This window comes from Diabrotica virgifera, chromosome 6 (genome assembly GCF_917563875.1).
Source record: "Diabrotica virgifera virgifera chromosome 6, PGI_DIABVI_V3a".
NCBI lineage: Eukaryota > Metazoa > Arthropoda > Insecta > Coleoptera > Chrysomelidae > Diabrotica > Diabrotica virgifera.
This window is the reverse complement of record NC_065448.1, coordinates 27,300,182-27,313,721: the sequence shown is the minus strand read 5'-3', so window position 1 is coordinate 27,313,721 and position 13,540 is coordinate 27,300,182. Positions and strand designations below refer to the sequence as shown.

General features: G+C 31.2%; 1 protein-coding gene across 4 annotated transcripts in view; it reads right to left on the bottom strand.

Moving 5' to 3' along the window:
- Positions 1–13,070, bottom strand: part of LOC114339129 (uncharacterized) — a 163,746-nt gene extending 150,676 nt beyond the window's left edge. For 2 of the 4 annotated variants that reach the window (XM_050654901.1, XM_050654902.1), the window contains exon 1: positions 12,832–13,069. The gene's annotated coding sequence lies outside the window, so the exon portion shown is untranslated. Of the gene's footprint in view, positions 1–10,834; positions 10,975–12,831 lie in introns of those variants that run through there. The other 2 variants (XM_050654898.1, XM_050654900.1) reach the window with 2 other exon arrangements.
- Between the last annotated feature and the right edge of the window lie 470 nt (positions 13,071–13,540).

Below are 13,540 nucleotides of genomic sequence, written 5' to 3'. Positions count from 1 at the left end.
AAAGTTAATCGTTTCCGAGTTATAAACAATTTAAAACTGAACAAAATCGAAAAATGTCGATTTTCTAGGTTCAAAACCAAAAGTAAAAAATATTATTTTTGAAACTGCGAAGTGTCTAAATTCAAGTTTAAACCTTATTTTATCAGCTACCGATAAGCAATTTGGTCTTGTTTCGTTTTAAAATAGTATTTTTTAGTTGTTAATGCAGCCCACCCGTTCTCTCATATGCGCTTCATTAATAATAAAAAAAAACAATATTTTAGAATAAAACGTGCCAAAAATTCTTATAGGTATCTGATAGAAGGTTCTATCTTGAATTTAGGTAGTTCGTAATTTCAAAAATAATTTTTTTACTTATGTTTTTGAACCTTGAAAATCGTCATTTTTCTTTTTTTTCAGTTTTAAATTGTTTATAACTAGAAAACGATTAACTTTAGAGAAAAATTACACAAGACCTTTTTGTTCCCAATGATATCCCAATACGCCAGTCAATGGGAGCAAGAATAGGATATTACCTCCGAATTATATCCTACTGCATGGATTTTAATGAAATTTTGGGAATAGCCTCTACTTCTCTCCTAATTCAAAGTATACCCTATGCCGATGTGTGCTTTTATCTTAGGGGTGGTTCCCACCCCTTCTCAAGGGTGGAAAATTTTTTGGTTAAAATAACTACGAAATTCGCTAGCTAGAGAATCTAATTCTAAGCAAAGAATAAATAAAGAACCTAAAATAATATCTACCCGGGCCGAAAAAATTGTTTAAAATTTTTTTTAATAGAAATGTAGCAATAACTCCGAAATTATGGCATTTAGGTATAGGGAATATCATATGAAAAATAATAAGTATCCCTTAAGGATTCCAAAACTTAAAAAATATATAGGGTGTTCCATTTGAAAAAAGAAAGTTCAGTAGATTTCCAGAAAAACGCACAATTTGATAACAATGTAATTATTTACCACTATGATATCAGCCGCATTAAAAGACCCTCACCCACCAAAATCCATAAAAATCGTTCTAGCGGTTTACGAGAAATTACCGTGTTGCCAGACTTTCTCGCAAGCCTGTATGGCAAAGAACGGTTATTCCCCAATTTCACTTTTAGGAGTAGTTACCAACTACTAGTTGGTAGTTGTATTTAATTCCATATTATTTCTGTCGATTTTCTTAAATAAATGCGAAGAAAATGGATATTTGTGTCCTATAATTATAATACACCCCCGAATAACACTATATTTACCTAAAGCCGAATATCTATGATAAATGAAAAGGCAAATAAAGGTCAAAATAAATCCTTTGAAAAACGTTTACGATATCAGGTCAAGTTTGAATCTCTTTTATATCTACAACGATACAATCATTGTGACGACGTCGTGATATCGACAAAAAAAAATAGAATAAGCTTGAATTGTAGGTATTGACTATTTCTAATTTCGAAAGTATCGCTTTCCCCCTATTTTATTTATGAAATGTTAGGGCATCATAAAAATTAAGCACGCTATGACTACTAATGTTATATGTATAGCGTGCTGCCTTAAGGAAATAAATTTGCATATACCGAACATGCTTGGTGACGAGATTTAGGAGGAAGTTGTAAACAATATTTTTAATTACAGCAACTTAAAAGTAATTATCAATAACTAGTGTCATTAATAATTGTCATTGTGCAACGAATCCATGTATATATAGCATAATAATGCTTGAATTATCACCAAACAGAGTTGATGTCCGTTCTGTCTGTTCTACCGATAAAATCCTCTGGTAAATAATTTACTTACTGTGAAATATATTAGTAATATACGTGATTTTACTACCGGTGATTTAGAAATCACATGTAACTATACCGTTTCTGTCTAACTTCGATAACTGAGATCAGTAACCAGATATATTTTACCAATTTCATCACCATGTCACATAACGTGTTTATATTATACAGTGATGAACGTGCTAATAACTGGCAAAATAGCTAATGCAAAAGATGGAAAACATAACACATTGTGAAGTAAAAAGAGATGAAACTAGTAGAGGTGGAGATTACCGATATAAACGTATAAATTAACATTACATTACATATAGTCTCCCACCTTTTGACGTATAGGAGGAGTATGAAAACTGTCACTGTGACAGGAGAATTTTATAAAATCTCACAGACGTCCAAAGGTGGAAAACTATGTAATGTAATGTTAATTTATAGGTTTATATCGATAATTTCCACCTCTACTAGTTTCATCTCTTTTCATTTTACAATGTATTATGTTTTCCATCTTTTGCATTATTTTGCCGGTTATTAGCGCGCCCATCACTGTATATACCTAATAAATATTGTGATATTTACGGTGACTAATATCTGGTGATTTAATAACGGTGAAGTTTAGTAACAGTGAAGTGCGAATTTCCCAAGGTATTTTATGATATTATCTACCGATATTTTTCTGTTTAATATAATAAATTTAAATAGTTATTTATGATATAAGTGTTAAAAGTACATGTTTCGCTTCGCTCATTCTGCAAACTTTCACATGCGTGCCTTAAGAATGTACTTTTTAACACGTATATCATACAATATTTTTTCTACAAACGTCTCATATATCAACAATTATAATTTATTCATTCTCATTTACAGGACAATATCCACAAAAACTTTTACTTGAACTTGACTGACATTCCATTTTTATATTTTTCTTGACATTACATCAAAACTGCATATACTGTCAATACGTAAATCATACCAATTATAGAATAACATCTTATGTTGTATATTCTAACAAATTTTAATAGTTTTTTTCTACAAACGTGTTAAAATGCAATAATACAGTTTAAATTAAATTTTAAAAAACCTTTTAAACCACCTTTTTCAAATTGCACAAGTTGTACTATTAATATTAATGTTAATAAATGAAATATAAATATTTTGACGTTTCACAATTTGACAATTCACTTTTAACTGCAGTACCTTAAAAATTTTAAAGCACTATAGTTTATTTTTTAACCAGGAGGGGTAAACTAAAAAGACAGATTCACACCCAAGAAAGTCACTAGAATAATAACCAAATACATCTTCTTTTTTGGTTGATCTAGTCGGCCCTCAACGGTAATCCATAAATATTATATTAAATTAATACGTCGCTAAAGAGTTCCAAAAACAACTGCTTTTTATATAAAGCAGACTAATAATCTAAAAATTAAACGAATAACACAGAAAACACAAAAATCGCCGATATAACTTAATTAACCTATGAAATGTCACTAGTGTCAAAATTTTATAACAGTGGAGTACACTTGCCTGCGGTTGGACCAATTACAATCAAGCAATACAGCGCGGTAAATTTGAATCACTCCTCTTGGTTAAAAAACAAACCATATAGTGCTTTAAAGTAACATTTTTAACGCTCCTATGGAGTGCTAAAAATTGCATTTATCTACTCTATGTCATATATTATTATGTATCAGTTTTTAGTTTGTGAAAACTGTTATTATAGATAGCAGTGCATGAAGGGTTTAAAGTGTGCGTGAAGTAACAATGTATTTTAAATGGGATTTACTTTTTCGCACACTTTCAATGGGTTTTTGGCACACTTTCGTATAATCAAATATCCTTAACTTTCGCGTTGTCATGGTGATGACAATATGAGCAATGCCTTACACCAAAATTTTTGACAGTTTTGTGGTTTGAAAGTAGTTAGGATTTTTAAATGTCATAGTTCTAAAAATTGTAGAATAAAAATCAATTCCAGTGACGAAGAGTTACAGTTTTTTTATTTGTTTATCGAAGAGTACATAAAATATTGTATGAAACTGTGCGTGAAGTACTTTTTGCGAACTTACGCGATGTATAGCACTCGCTCCGTTGTCGCTCGTGCTCTAAATATCGCGTGCGTTCGCAAAAAGCATACTTCACGAACTGTTTCATAAATAAATATTTTAACACGGTTGTAGAAAAATAATATTATTAAACGTTTTGAATATATTTTTTACAATGAAAACATTCTTACAAGTTTATAAAAACATTTAAGTGAAATTCTAGAGTTAATTTTTAGTTTTATTTAAAGCATTGTCAAGAAAGTTTTATAATGATTTAAATGGATCACTTTATTGGTTGTATTGTTTTATTATTATAAGTCAAACCATTTAGTTCGACCATGCTGTTTAGTTTATGATAACTACTGTGACTATCTGTTACTCTACATAAAATACGGTGATCACGGTCACCGTTTAAAATCAGCGTTATTAAAAAATCACGGTCACTGATCATGCCGTGATTTAAAAATTTCCCCGTTCACCATCAATAAAATATACGTGTGTTGTAAACGCTTTTCTTTAATTACGAGTGCCTAAAATTAAAAATATTATAAAAAAATCTACCAAAAAGCAAAAAATAAAAAAAAAATTGAAAAAATCTAACACATTCGTCAAAAAAAAGCGTTACGCGTCTTCATCGAATAAACGGTTTCTTTTTCACGCTTTTCTTTAACGAATGTGTTAGAATTTTTCATTTTTTTTTTATTTTTTGCTTTTTAGTTGATTTTTTTATAATATTTTTAATTTCAGTACTCGTAACTAAAGAAAAGCGTTTCTTAAAATTTTTTTTCATATTTTTAAACATTTTTCAAACATTAAAATATATCGTCATGTTTATTAAAATATGCTTATTAAAATATGTGTTTTATATGTTCGTTCACGGGTATTCTTTTATTTTTCCTACTGTACAAACATGAGAAGTAGTCGGAATCGGCAAAAAATTTGAAACTTATGAAGCATAACGTAAACAATTAACGTATAAAGTGAAATTATGTATAGTTCATACAATTAGCTACAATCTATAAAAGTTTCAAGTTTCTTCGTTGTAAAAAACAAGAGAATTTAATCATTTTCCGTTAAAATCGTTTTTTTATTTAAACAATTAATAAACATTAAAAAATTTATTGACTATTCGTGTATTGTTCCCGTGAATGCATGTGTCTGCAAATTTTCAGTCATTTTCATTGAAGAAAATGCAATCAAATTAACGTCCAAATATTTGACCCAAACGATTGAACTAAAGAAAAGCGTTTAATTAATACTCCAAAACGAATTTTAATGTTAATTGTAGCACAAAACGTCTCTACCGGTGGTTTTTCTAAGACTACGATAAAAACACGAATTTTTTTAATTCGAGTATTGGTTGAAGTTTTGTTTCGTATCGTATTGAAATTTGACACAAATAAGCGCCGATTTTTATATAAACAAATATATTATGAGCTTTAAAAATTTGAAACTTTATTGTTTATTTATGAAGCATAACGTAAACAATTAACGTAAAAAGTGAAATTATGTATAGTTCATATCATTAGCTACAATCCGTAAAAGTTTCAAGTTGCTACATTGTAAAAAACAAGAAAATTTAAGCATTTTCCATTAAAATCGTTTTTTTTTTATTTAAACAATTAATAAACATAAATTTTTTTGTTGACTATTCGTGTATTGTTCCCGCGAATGCATATGTCTGCAAATTTTCATTCATTTGCATTGAAGAAAAGGCAATCAAATTAACGTCTAAAGATTTGACGCAAACTATTGAACTAAAGAAAAGCGTTTAAAAACTCTAATTTTACCTAACACATAATTATAGAAATTAGTTACCAAATGTTTTCAAATTTAAGCAATAAGCCTTGGAAAAATCGCGGATAAAGGTATAGCGTAGGACAAAGACAAATTATTGTTTTGGCTACTACTTCAAAGAAAATGGTTTAATTGCATATAATGCTTAATATCTGATTTTCCGCAACATTAGTAAACAAATACAAATATTATCATAGTAATTATTAATCTTCTGGAATCTAAGAATGTATTATATTGTCACCTTATCCCCTTTATTACTAATCAATCAATATAAAAACTTTTCCACTTTATTCTATCCTACTTTTTTCTGAATATAACTTTTTCAGTCGCAGGTAGAGTTTATCAATACATCTTTCTAAACAATTTGTAAAAATATCCGAATTGAACGAAGAAAAAGAAAATTTGAAGAAATGATGAGAAGTGGTGACATCGTGCTTAAGAAAAGTAAGAATAGAAATATGAAAACAAAGAGCAGAAAATGAACAGCGAGACAGAGAGACAAGAAGAAAAGAATGCAGCCTTCATCGAATTATTATCAAAGTTTCTTTAGGGTAATAATAATAGGAGAAAATAAATATTTTTTGCTGCTCATCTAAAAACTTTTATAAATTAATGTCAGCTAGACACGAAGACATTTTATCCGCAATAAATTTTATTTCAGTGAATTCTATTCTTGCCCATAGCCTTTCGACAAAATTAATTCGACTCGAGGCCACAAATTGCTTTATAACACATGAAATAGCAATTAAGATTAAGTATCATGTTTTTCTTTGTTAAGCCGAAAGTAGACAGACTTTAAAATTCGCCATTAAAATGACATTGTTTTTACGGCCTTTGCAATGTGGACAAAAGAATTCTGGAAAGAAGTTTCAGCCAAAATGTAATTAAATAAAATTTCAAATTTACAAAAAAGGAAATAGAAAAAGAATGCGAAAACTACGGGGGAATATATATGGCAGAATCCTCAGGAACAAAAAAAGTAAAGAAGGTAAAATCGGTGAAGAGCAAGCAGGATTCACAGCAGAGAAATCATGTCTATACTCGGATTCACGAGTAGTTTTCAGCGTTGGATCTTAGGAGCGTAGTAGGGATGCTAATTTCGACCTGATACTGTTATTGTTTTGAACTGAAAGTCTTATATTTATTGATTAGGTAGCGTTTAGGCTATATAAATTTTTATTATTTTATTAGAGTAGTTTTATTCTTTGGTGTGTACACACTTATACCGAGTGCGTCAAAATATTATACAATACAACAGAAAATCCTATTTACAAAATTCGTTCCTTATATATTGAATACAAAATACCAGATATTTTCTTGAACGTTCCAGAAAAACGGAACCGCCCATCACTAGTAATCCGTGGCCTTGACTGTCGAATATTACGAGAATATATCGAATAATACGAGAAATCGTTTCCTCACTCGTTCGGTGAGTCACTGTTCCATATGTCTCCTTACGTGACGGGCTGTCGAGACGGAACCTCTTATTTGCGGTCGGTAATTCGTCACAATATTATAAAAATCGGAAATAAGATGCCGACGTCACCAACTCTCACCAACGTCACCAATATTTTTAGAACACGCACTAACTACTTAGAAGTCAAAATGTAGGGGTATGGGAATACCGATAAGGGACGAACGATTATCACAAATTGCACTTTATATGATATCCGTCCCATTTTTGATCTTTTTCAGATTGATTTGTTACTGTTACTGTTACTAATTATTATGACATAATAATATATTATGTTGTCTTGTTACTAATATTCTCTGTGAACTAACTGTTGATTGAACTTTAATAATTTAGTGTCAGACATAATATATTAATATAGTTACCTACATACATAGTACAAATTTTATTTACGTATGAACTGATCGTAATTGTCAAAATAAATAAATGTTTATTAGCCAATTGGATTGTTGCCACGACTCGGCGGGTAGACAGTTTATTTTTTAACATATAAAATAAGTTGAGGAAGAAGACTAAACCAAAATAATTTTTAATCATAACACGCCATTGATAGTTGGTTTCTGAATTTAGTGTTAATTATATAAGTGTTACTAATAGTATAGTATAGTTGATCCAAAAGATGGCATAGCCCAGACATCCAAAGAGAAAGTTATCCTTCAACACCAAATTGTTTTATATGGTCCACACAATGTCCAAAAAAAAGTCACACCATTTTGAGCGTCGGGTTTGGGGGGGGGAGGGGGGAGAAATCGGTAAATTCGTAGTTTTTTTACGTTTTTCGTCAATATTTCTAAAACTATGCGGTTTAGCATGAACAACCTTCTACACAAAATTGTTCTACATTAAATTTGAAATAAAAAAGGTCCTATGAATAATCTTTCTAAAATGCATGGTTCCAAAGTTACGGAGGTAGTATAGTATAACTGGTCCAAAAAAAGGCCTAACCCAAACATCCAAAGTAAAAGTTTTCCTCCAACACCAAATTGTTCTGTATGGTCCACATATTGTTCAGTAAAAAGTTACACCATTTTGAGCGTCCGGTTTGGGGAGAAGTCAGTAAATTAGTAGTTTTTTTTACGTTTTTCAATATTTCTAAAACTATGCTTTAGCGTAAACAATGTTATAGACAAAAATGTTCTACATGATTTAAAATAAAAAATCTTGTATACATAATTGTTATAACATCAACGGTTCCAGATTTATGGAGGGTGAAAAGTCGAGGTTTTCGATATTTTTTATATTTTTTGGGCAATGTATGGTATAACTATACCAAAAACCCAGACATCCAAAGTGAAAGTTATCCTCCAACACCAAATTGTTCTATATGGTCCACATAATGTTCAGAAAAAGTCACACCAATTTGAGCGTCGGGTTTGGGGGGGGGAGGGGGGAGAAATCGGTAAATATAAAAAGTATCGAAGACCTCCACTTTTCACCCTCCGTAACTCTGGAACCGTTGATTTTATAACAATTATGTATAGAATATTTTTTGTTTTAAATTTTATGTAGAACATTTTTCTATAGAACATTCTTTACGCTAAAGCAGAGTTTTAGAAATATTGACGGAAAACGTAAAAAAACTACTAATTTACCGACTTCTCTATAGAACAATTTGGTGATGAAGGAAAACTTTTACCTTGGATGTCTGGGTTAGGCCTTTTTTTGGACCAATTATACTATACTACCTCCGTAACTTCGGAACCGTTCATTTTAGAAGGGTTATGCATAGGGCCTTTTTTTATTTCAAATTTAATGTAGAACAATTTTGTATAAAGGGTTGTTCATGCTGAACCGCATAGTTTTAGAAATATTGACGAAAAACCTAAAAAACTACGAATTTACAGATTTCTCCCCCCTCTCCCCCCCTCCCAAACCCGACGCTCAAAATGGTGTGAGTTTTTTCTGAACATTATATGGACTATATAGAACAATTTGGTGTTGGAGGATAACTTTCACTTTGAATGTCTGGGTTTGGGTCTAACTATACCATACTATAATGTTGTAAAGAGCACGAGTCATGTCACTAAAAAAAGGCGACCTTAAAAATTACAAAAATTATAGGTAAAAAGATGTACCAGTCGTTGACTATAATCCTTAAATTATTATTCTTCTTCTTTTGCCTATTTGCATCCATTCCTGAACAAAGGCCTCCCCATGAGTTCTCCAATCTTCTCCGTTTTGTGCTGTTTGATGCCAGTTTCTCCAGACCTTTGCTTTAATATCGTCTAATCACCGTTTTTATAATCTCCCTCTATTACAACTGTGTTCTCGTGGTCTCCAATCCACAATGTTTTTCGTCCATATTGCGTTGTCTTCTCGTGCTACGTGTTCTACCCGGCTCCATTTCATTTGCGCAGTTCCAGAGAAATTTTTAGCACAACTCGATGGCCCTCTATGTTGTTCCTAATATATTCTATATCTTTATTTATATCTATATACAGGGTGTTTAAAATACAGAAGATTTAGTAAATTTCCGATAGGTATATCCAGAAGTGGTAGAGGGCTGTAAACATTGTTAATTAATTGGGCTTCTAAAAGTCTCTCATCCTATTCATTAATAATCTCAAGTTTCTCTGAAACTTCTTATTGAAACTCCCAAGGAATCACCGTGTATATTGAAATGCGTAGGTGATAAAACAACTTTGCTTTGGTCTTTATTTTTTTTTATTCTATTTTAAGACTAAATAAAAGTTGGTGGTAGGTAGATGAAAAAATGCAAGAAACAGAACAATAAAAACACAAAAAATGTTTATAAAAATATTAAAGAACAAACCAAAAAATACAATAGTAAAAAAAACGGAATGAAAAATAAAGATGAGATAGTTAAATAGAGGACAATGAATATAAGCAAGTATGGGCAGATTACCTCAGAGAAGTCTTGACGAAGGAATATACCGGAGAAGAAATTAACAGAACAAATGCAAAAAGTACTGAAATAAGATATCGTGTCCAAAATAAAGCAATCTAGTACTAGATGGCTAGGTTACATTTGGCGAGCAGGAGATGAAGCAGTAACATACGAGATGATCAATGGAATCCAGAAGGGAAAAAAGGGGAAGACTAAGATCAAACGGGTTGCAAGAAGTTAAAGAAGACCTATAAAACGCAGAAGTAAGAGAATGGCAGGGCAAACTAGAGACGGGAAAAAATAGAGATAAGTTCTATGGGATGTAATTTATGAGGACGGTATTTTATCTATTTAAAAAAGTTTTATATTGTGATACTGAAACCTTTAAACACTGAAATTACTAGATAAGTACTAAAGAATTATGGATTAGTTATTTAGGTTTTAGATATATTTTGACTGTACTCTTTGTAAATTTCCTAGAAGATATTTCGATGTTGAGCGTTGTATATTCAAATATCCTCTTCGTGTTATATAGATGTTTTAAAAGTTGGCATGTGTCAAAACATTATTTTTAAATAGCTTTTATAATTCTGATTATAATTATATATTTTTTAATGTTTTCTAATGAGTAACAGCCGCTTGACAGATATAACTACACGTGCTGTCCTTGCATAATTCGGGTTAACATAATTCGTGTTATGACGACAATATTTTGTTAACATTTTAATATTTTTGCGCCATTTTTAAAGTTTGTGCCAGGTACAGTAATATTTTAAATAAATCAGAGCTGACATTGTTGGTAATATGACGAACACCTGCAGACCAGCCATGTCAGAAACGTCACAAATAGAAAAACACTCAGTACATAAAACAAACATCAATAATTTTCCTGAAAATCGATACCAATAATACGCTACCTTCAAAAAGTTCTAACGGCTTCTGAAACTCAAACAAAGCGTTGTCATCAAGGCCCGATCTCTACCGGTCCGCGACAAAAAAATCGCTCGCACATACACACTATTTTTGTCAGCGATGCGAGTGTGCGAACAGCCCATGAAAAAACTGAAACCACTGAAAAGTTTTCTTTCGATGACACCAACTGCGAAGGAATACATATAACAAGAAGGTAGTACACATACTGCGGAGGAGATCAACGAGGCACCAACTTCTAATAGAACATGGTCTGCGGAATCTAGACAGCAGGTTGTGACATAATTATGTCACCCGACTGTTTTCAGCTCCCTGCCTAACAGACTCCGAAGATCTTTACCAAGTAACCTTTTTATACAATGATTTATGTGGGACCCTAATTTAAAGAAAGATCTCGATCGAGTTTTTTACATACCTTTTTCTAATAATTGTTCTTTTGTTATTGTACTAGTACATTCGATTTTACGTGCTTTAAGTTATTATGTAAATACTCGTTTAATCTGGATAATTCTTTTGTATTCGAAATGATTAAGCATTGTATAAATAAGAGGGATTTTCAAATTAGCAGTTAGTTGTGAATTTGAAATCGTCGGTGTACTTTGATATATAACGGGCGCGGAATATTTTTGAATTTGTAATTAAATAAATTAGTAGATTCGGTGTAATAAATAAATTAGATATCGTAGTTTGTAAAATAAAAGATATAAATTCAGTGTTTTTCATTTGTTTAGTTGTAAGTTATTAAAAATAAATAAAGTCAACTAATATTAAACATGCCTGTCTAAAAGATCGTAGAAAAGTCAAGACAGTATTGTAACAAGGTCCTTGACTTTAGACCACAACAGCTATTAATGGAGAATTTGATACATCTCAAATATGTAAAGACGCATGGAACAAGAACACATAGGTTTTTGGAAATATTCAAGTATATTCCTGAAAGAAGCAGATGGTAAAAAAAAATCAAAGAATCGGCTTTAATTGTGTTAAATGAAACCAATTGCGTCGCAAATTCTTGGGTAGAATACAGTAGCATAATATATTAGAAGAGGAATCAATAGAAAGAAAATAACACGATTACTAAGTCAATAACATATCAAGGATACATAATTTATATTTTAAAATAATATTTGATATAAAATCAGAGTTTGATGTTAATTTTGAGAATCAATTAAATGTAAGATCAAATGCTTCCCATGTCGGCATAGTATCATGAGGTTTGTTTCCTTGTTTTTTCCTCGTTATTTACTATAAGATCACTAACACAAGAATTTTATTGTCATCATTGCATTTTTAAAGACAAATCACATGATATGATTTTTTTCTGGCGGATATTCTTAAGTTAAAGTTGATTTCATGTAATATCTTCCAATAAAGTCGTCTCAGGAACGCAACTCATAAATATTGGCAATATCATGCATTTTAAAGTCATCTACTTTAAAATTTGTCTGAGTTATCAATATGAATGAGTGAGCTAAAATTAGATTATTAGAAGAATTTTTTACCAAACAGCAAAAACAAAATGTGTTTAATTTATTAATATTTTGTATTTTGACAACGATTTCCGAAGTGGAAATAGAAACGTCAATTTTAAGTAAAATTGTGGCTTATTCCCACCAATATAATAAATTGCATTAAGATGCCGCAAGAAAATAGCTTCAGAACAATATTATAATTTTTTTAATAGTTTCTAATGAGTATCAGCCGCTTGACAGATATAAACTACACGTGCTGTCCTTGAATAATCTGGGTTAACATAATTCGTGTTATGACGACAATATTTTGTTAACATTTTAATATTTTTGCGCCATTTTTAAAGTTTGTGCCAGGAAAAGTAATATTTTAAATAAATCAGAGTTGACATTGTTGGTAACATGACGAACACCTGCAGGCCAGCCATGTCAGAAACGTCACAAATAAATAAACACTCAGTACACAAAACAAACATCAATAATTTTCCTGAAAATCGATACCAATGATACGCTACCTTCAAAAAGTTCTAACGGCTTCTCAAACTCAAACGAAGCGTTGTCATCAAGGCCCGATCTCTACCGGTCCGCGACAAAAAAATCGCTCGCACATACACACTATTTTTGTCAGCGATGCGAGTGTGCGAACAGCCCATGAAAAAACTGAAAACACTGAAAAGTTTTCTTTCGATGCCAGAAGCGGCGAAGGCATCCTATTTATAAAAGGTGCGCGAAGATTGTTGTGTGCTCACGCGAATCTGACAGAGAACTCGACGGCGAGTGTGTATAGGTCAGTTGTTAACTACCTCTATTAGGCAGGTGTATATTGATTTGGTATATTTGACTTTTACTTTCCCGCAATATTCAAGGTGGAGACAGGATTGGATTTGGGGAAAGGATTTGTTAAGTAGTTTTAGGGGTGGCTAACATATAAATATAAAATATATCTAGTGTGGCCGGAACGTCCCTTTACAATAATGAATTGTTTTTGTTATACTACAGAGGGAAAAAATAATAACACAATTTTGTTTGTACATTATTTATCATAATTTGATAACAAAAGTACAAATGGAGTCGCAATAATTGTACCCTCTAAACTTAACGACTGCGTAATTGGATATAATACTATTGATGACAGGATAATATCCCTTAAAATGAGAATATCCACCAATACCCTACACCTTGTCCAGGTATACGCTCCTACAACAGCTGCACAAGAAGAAGACA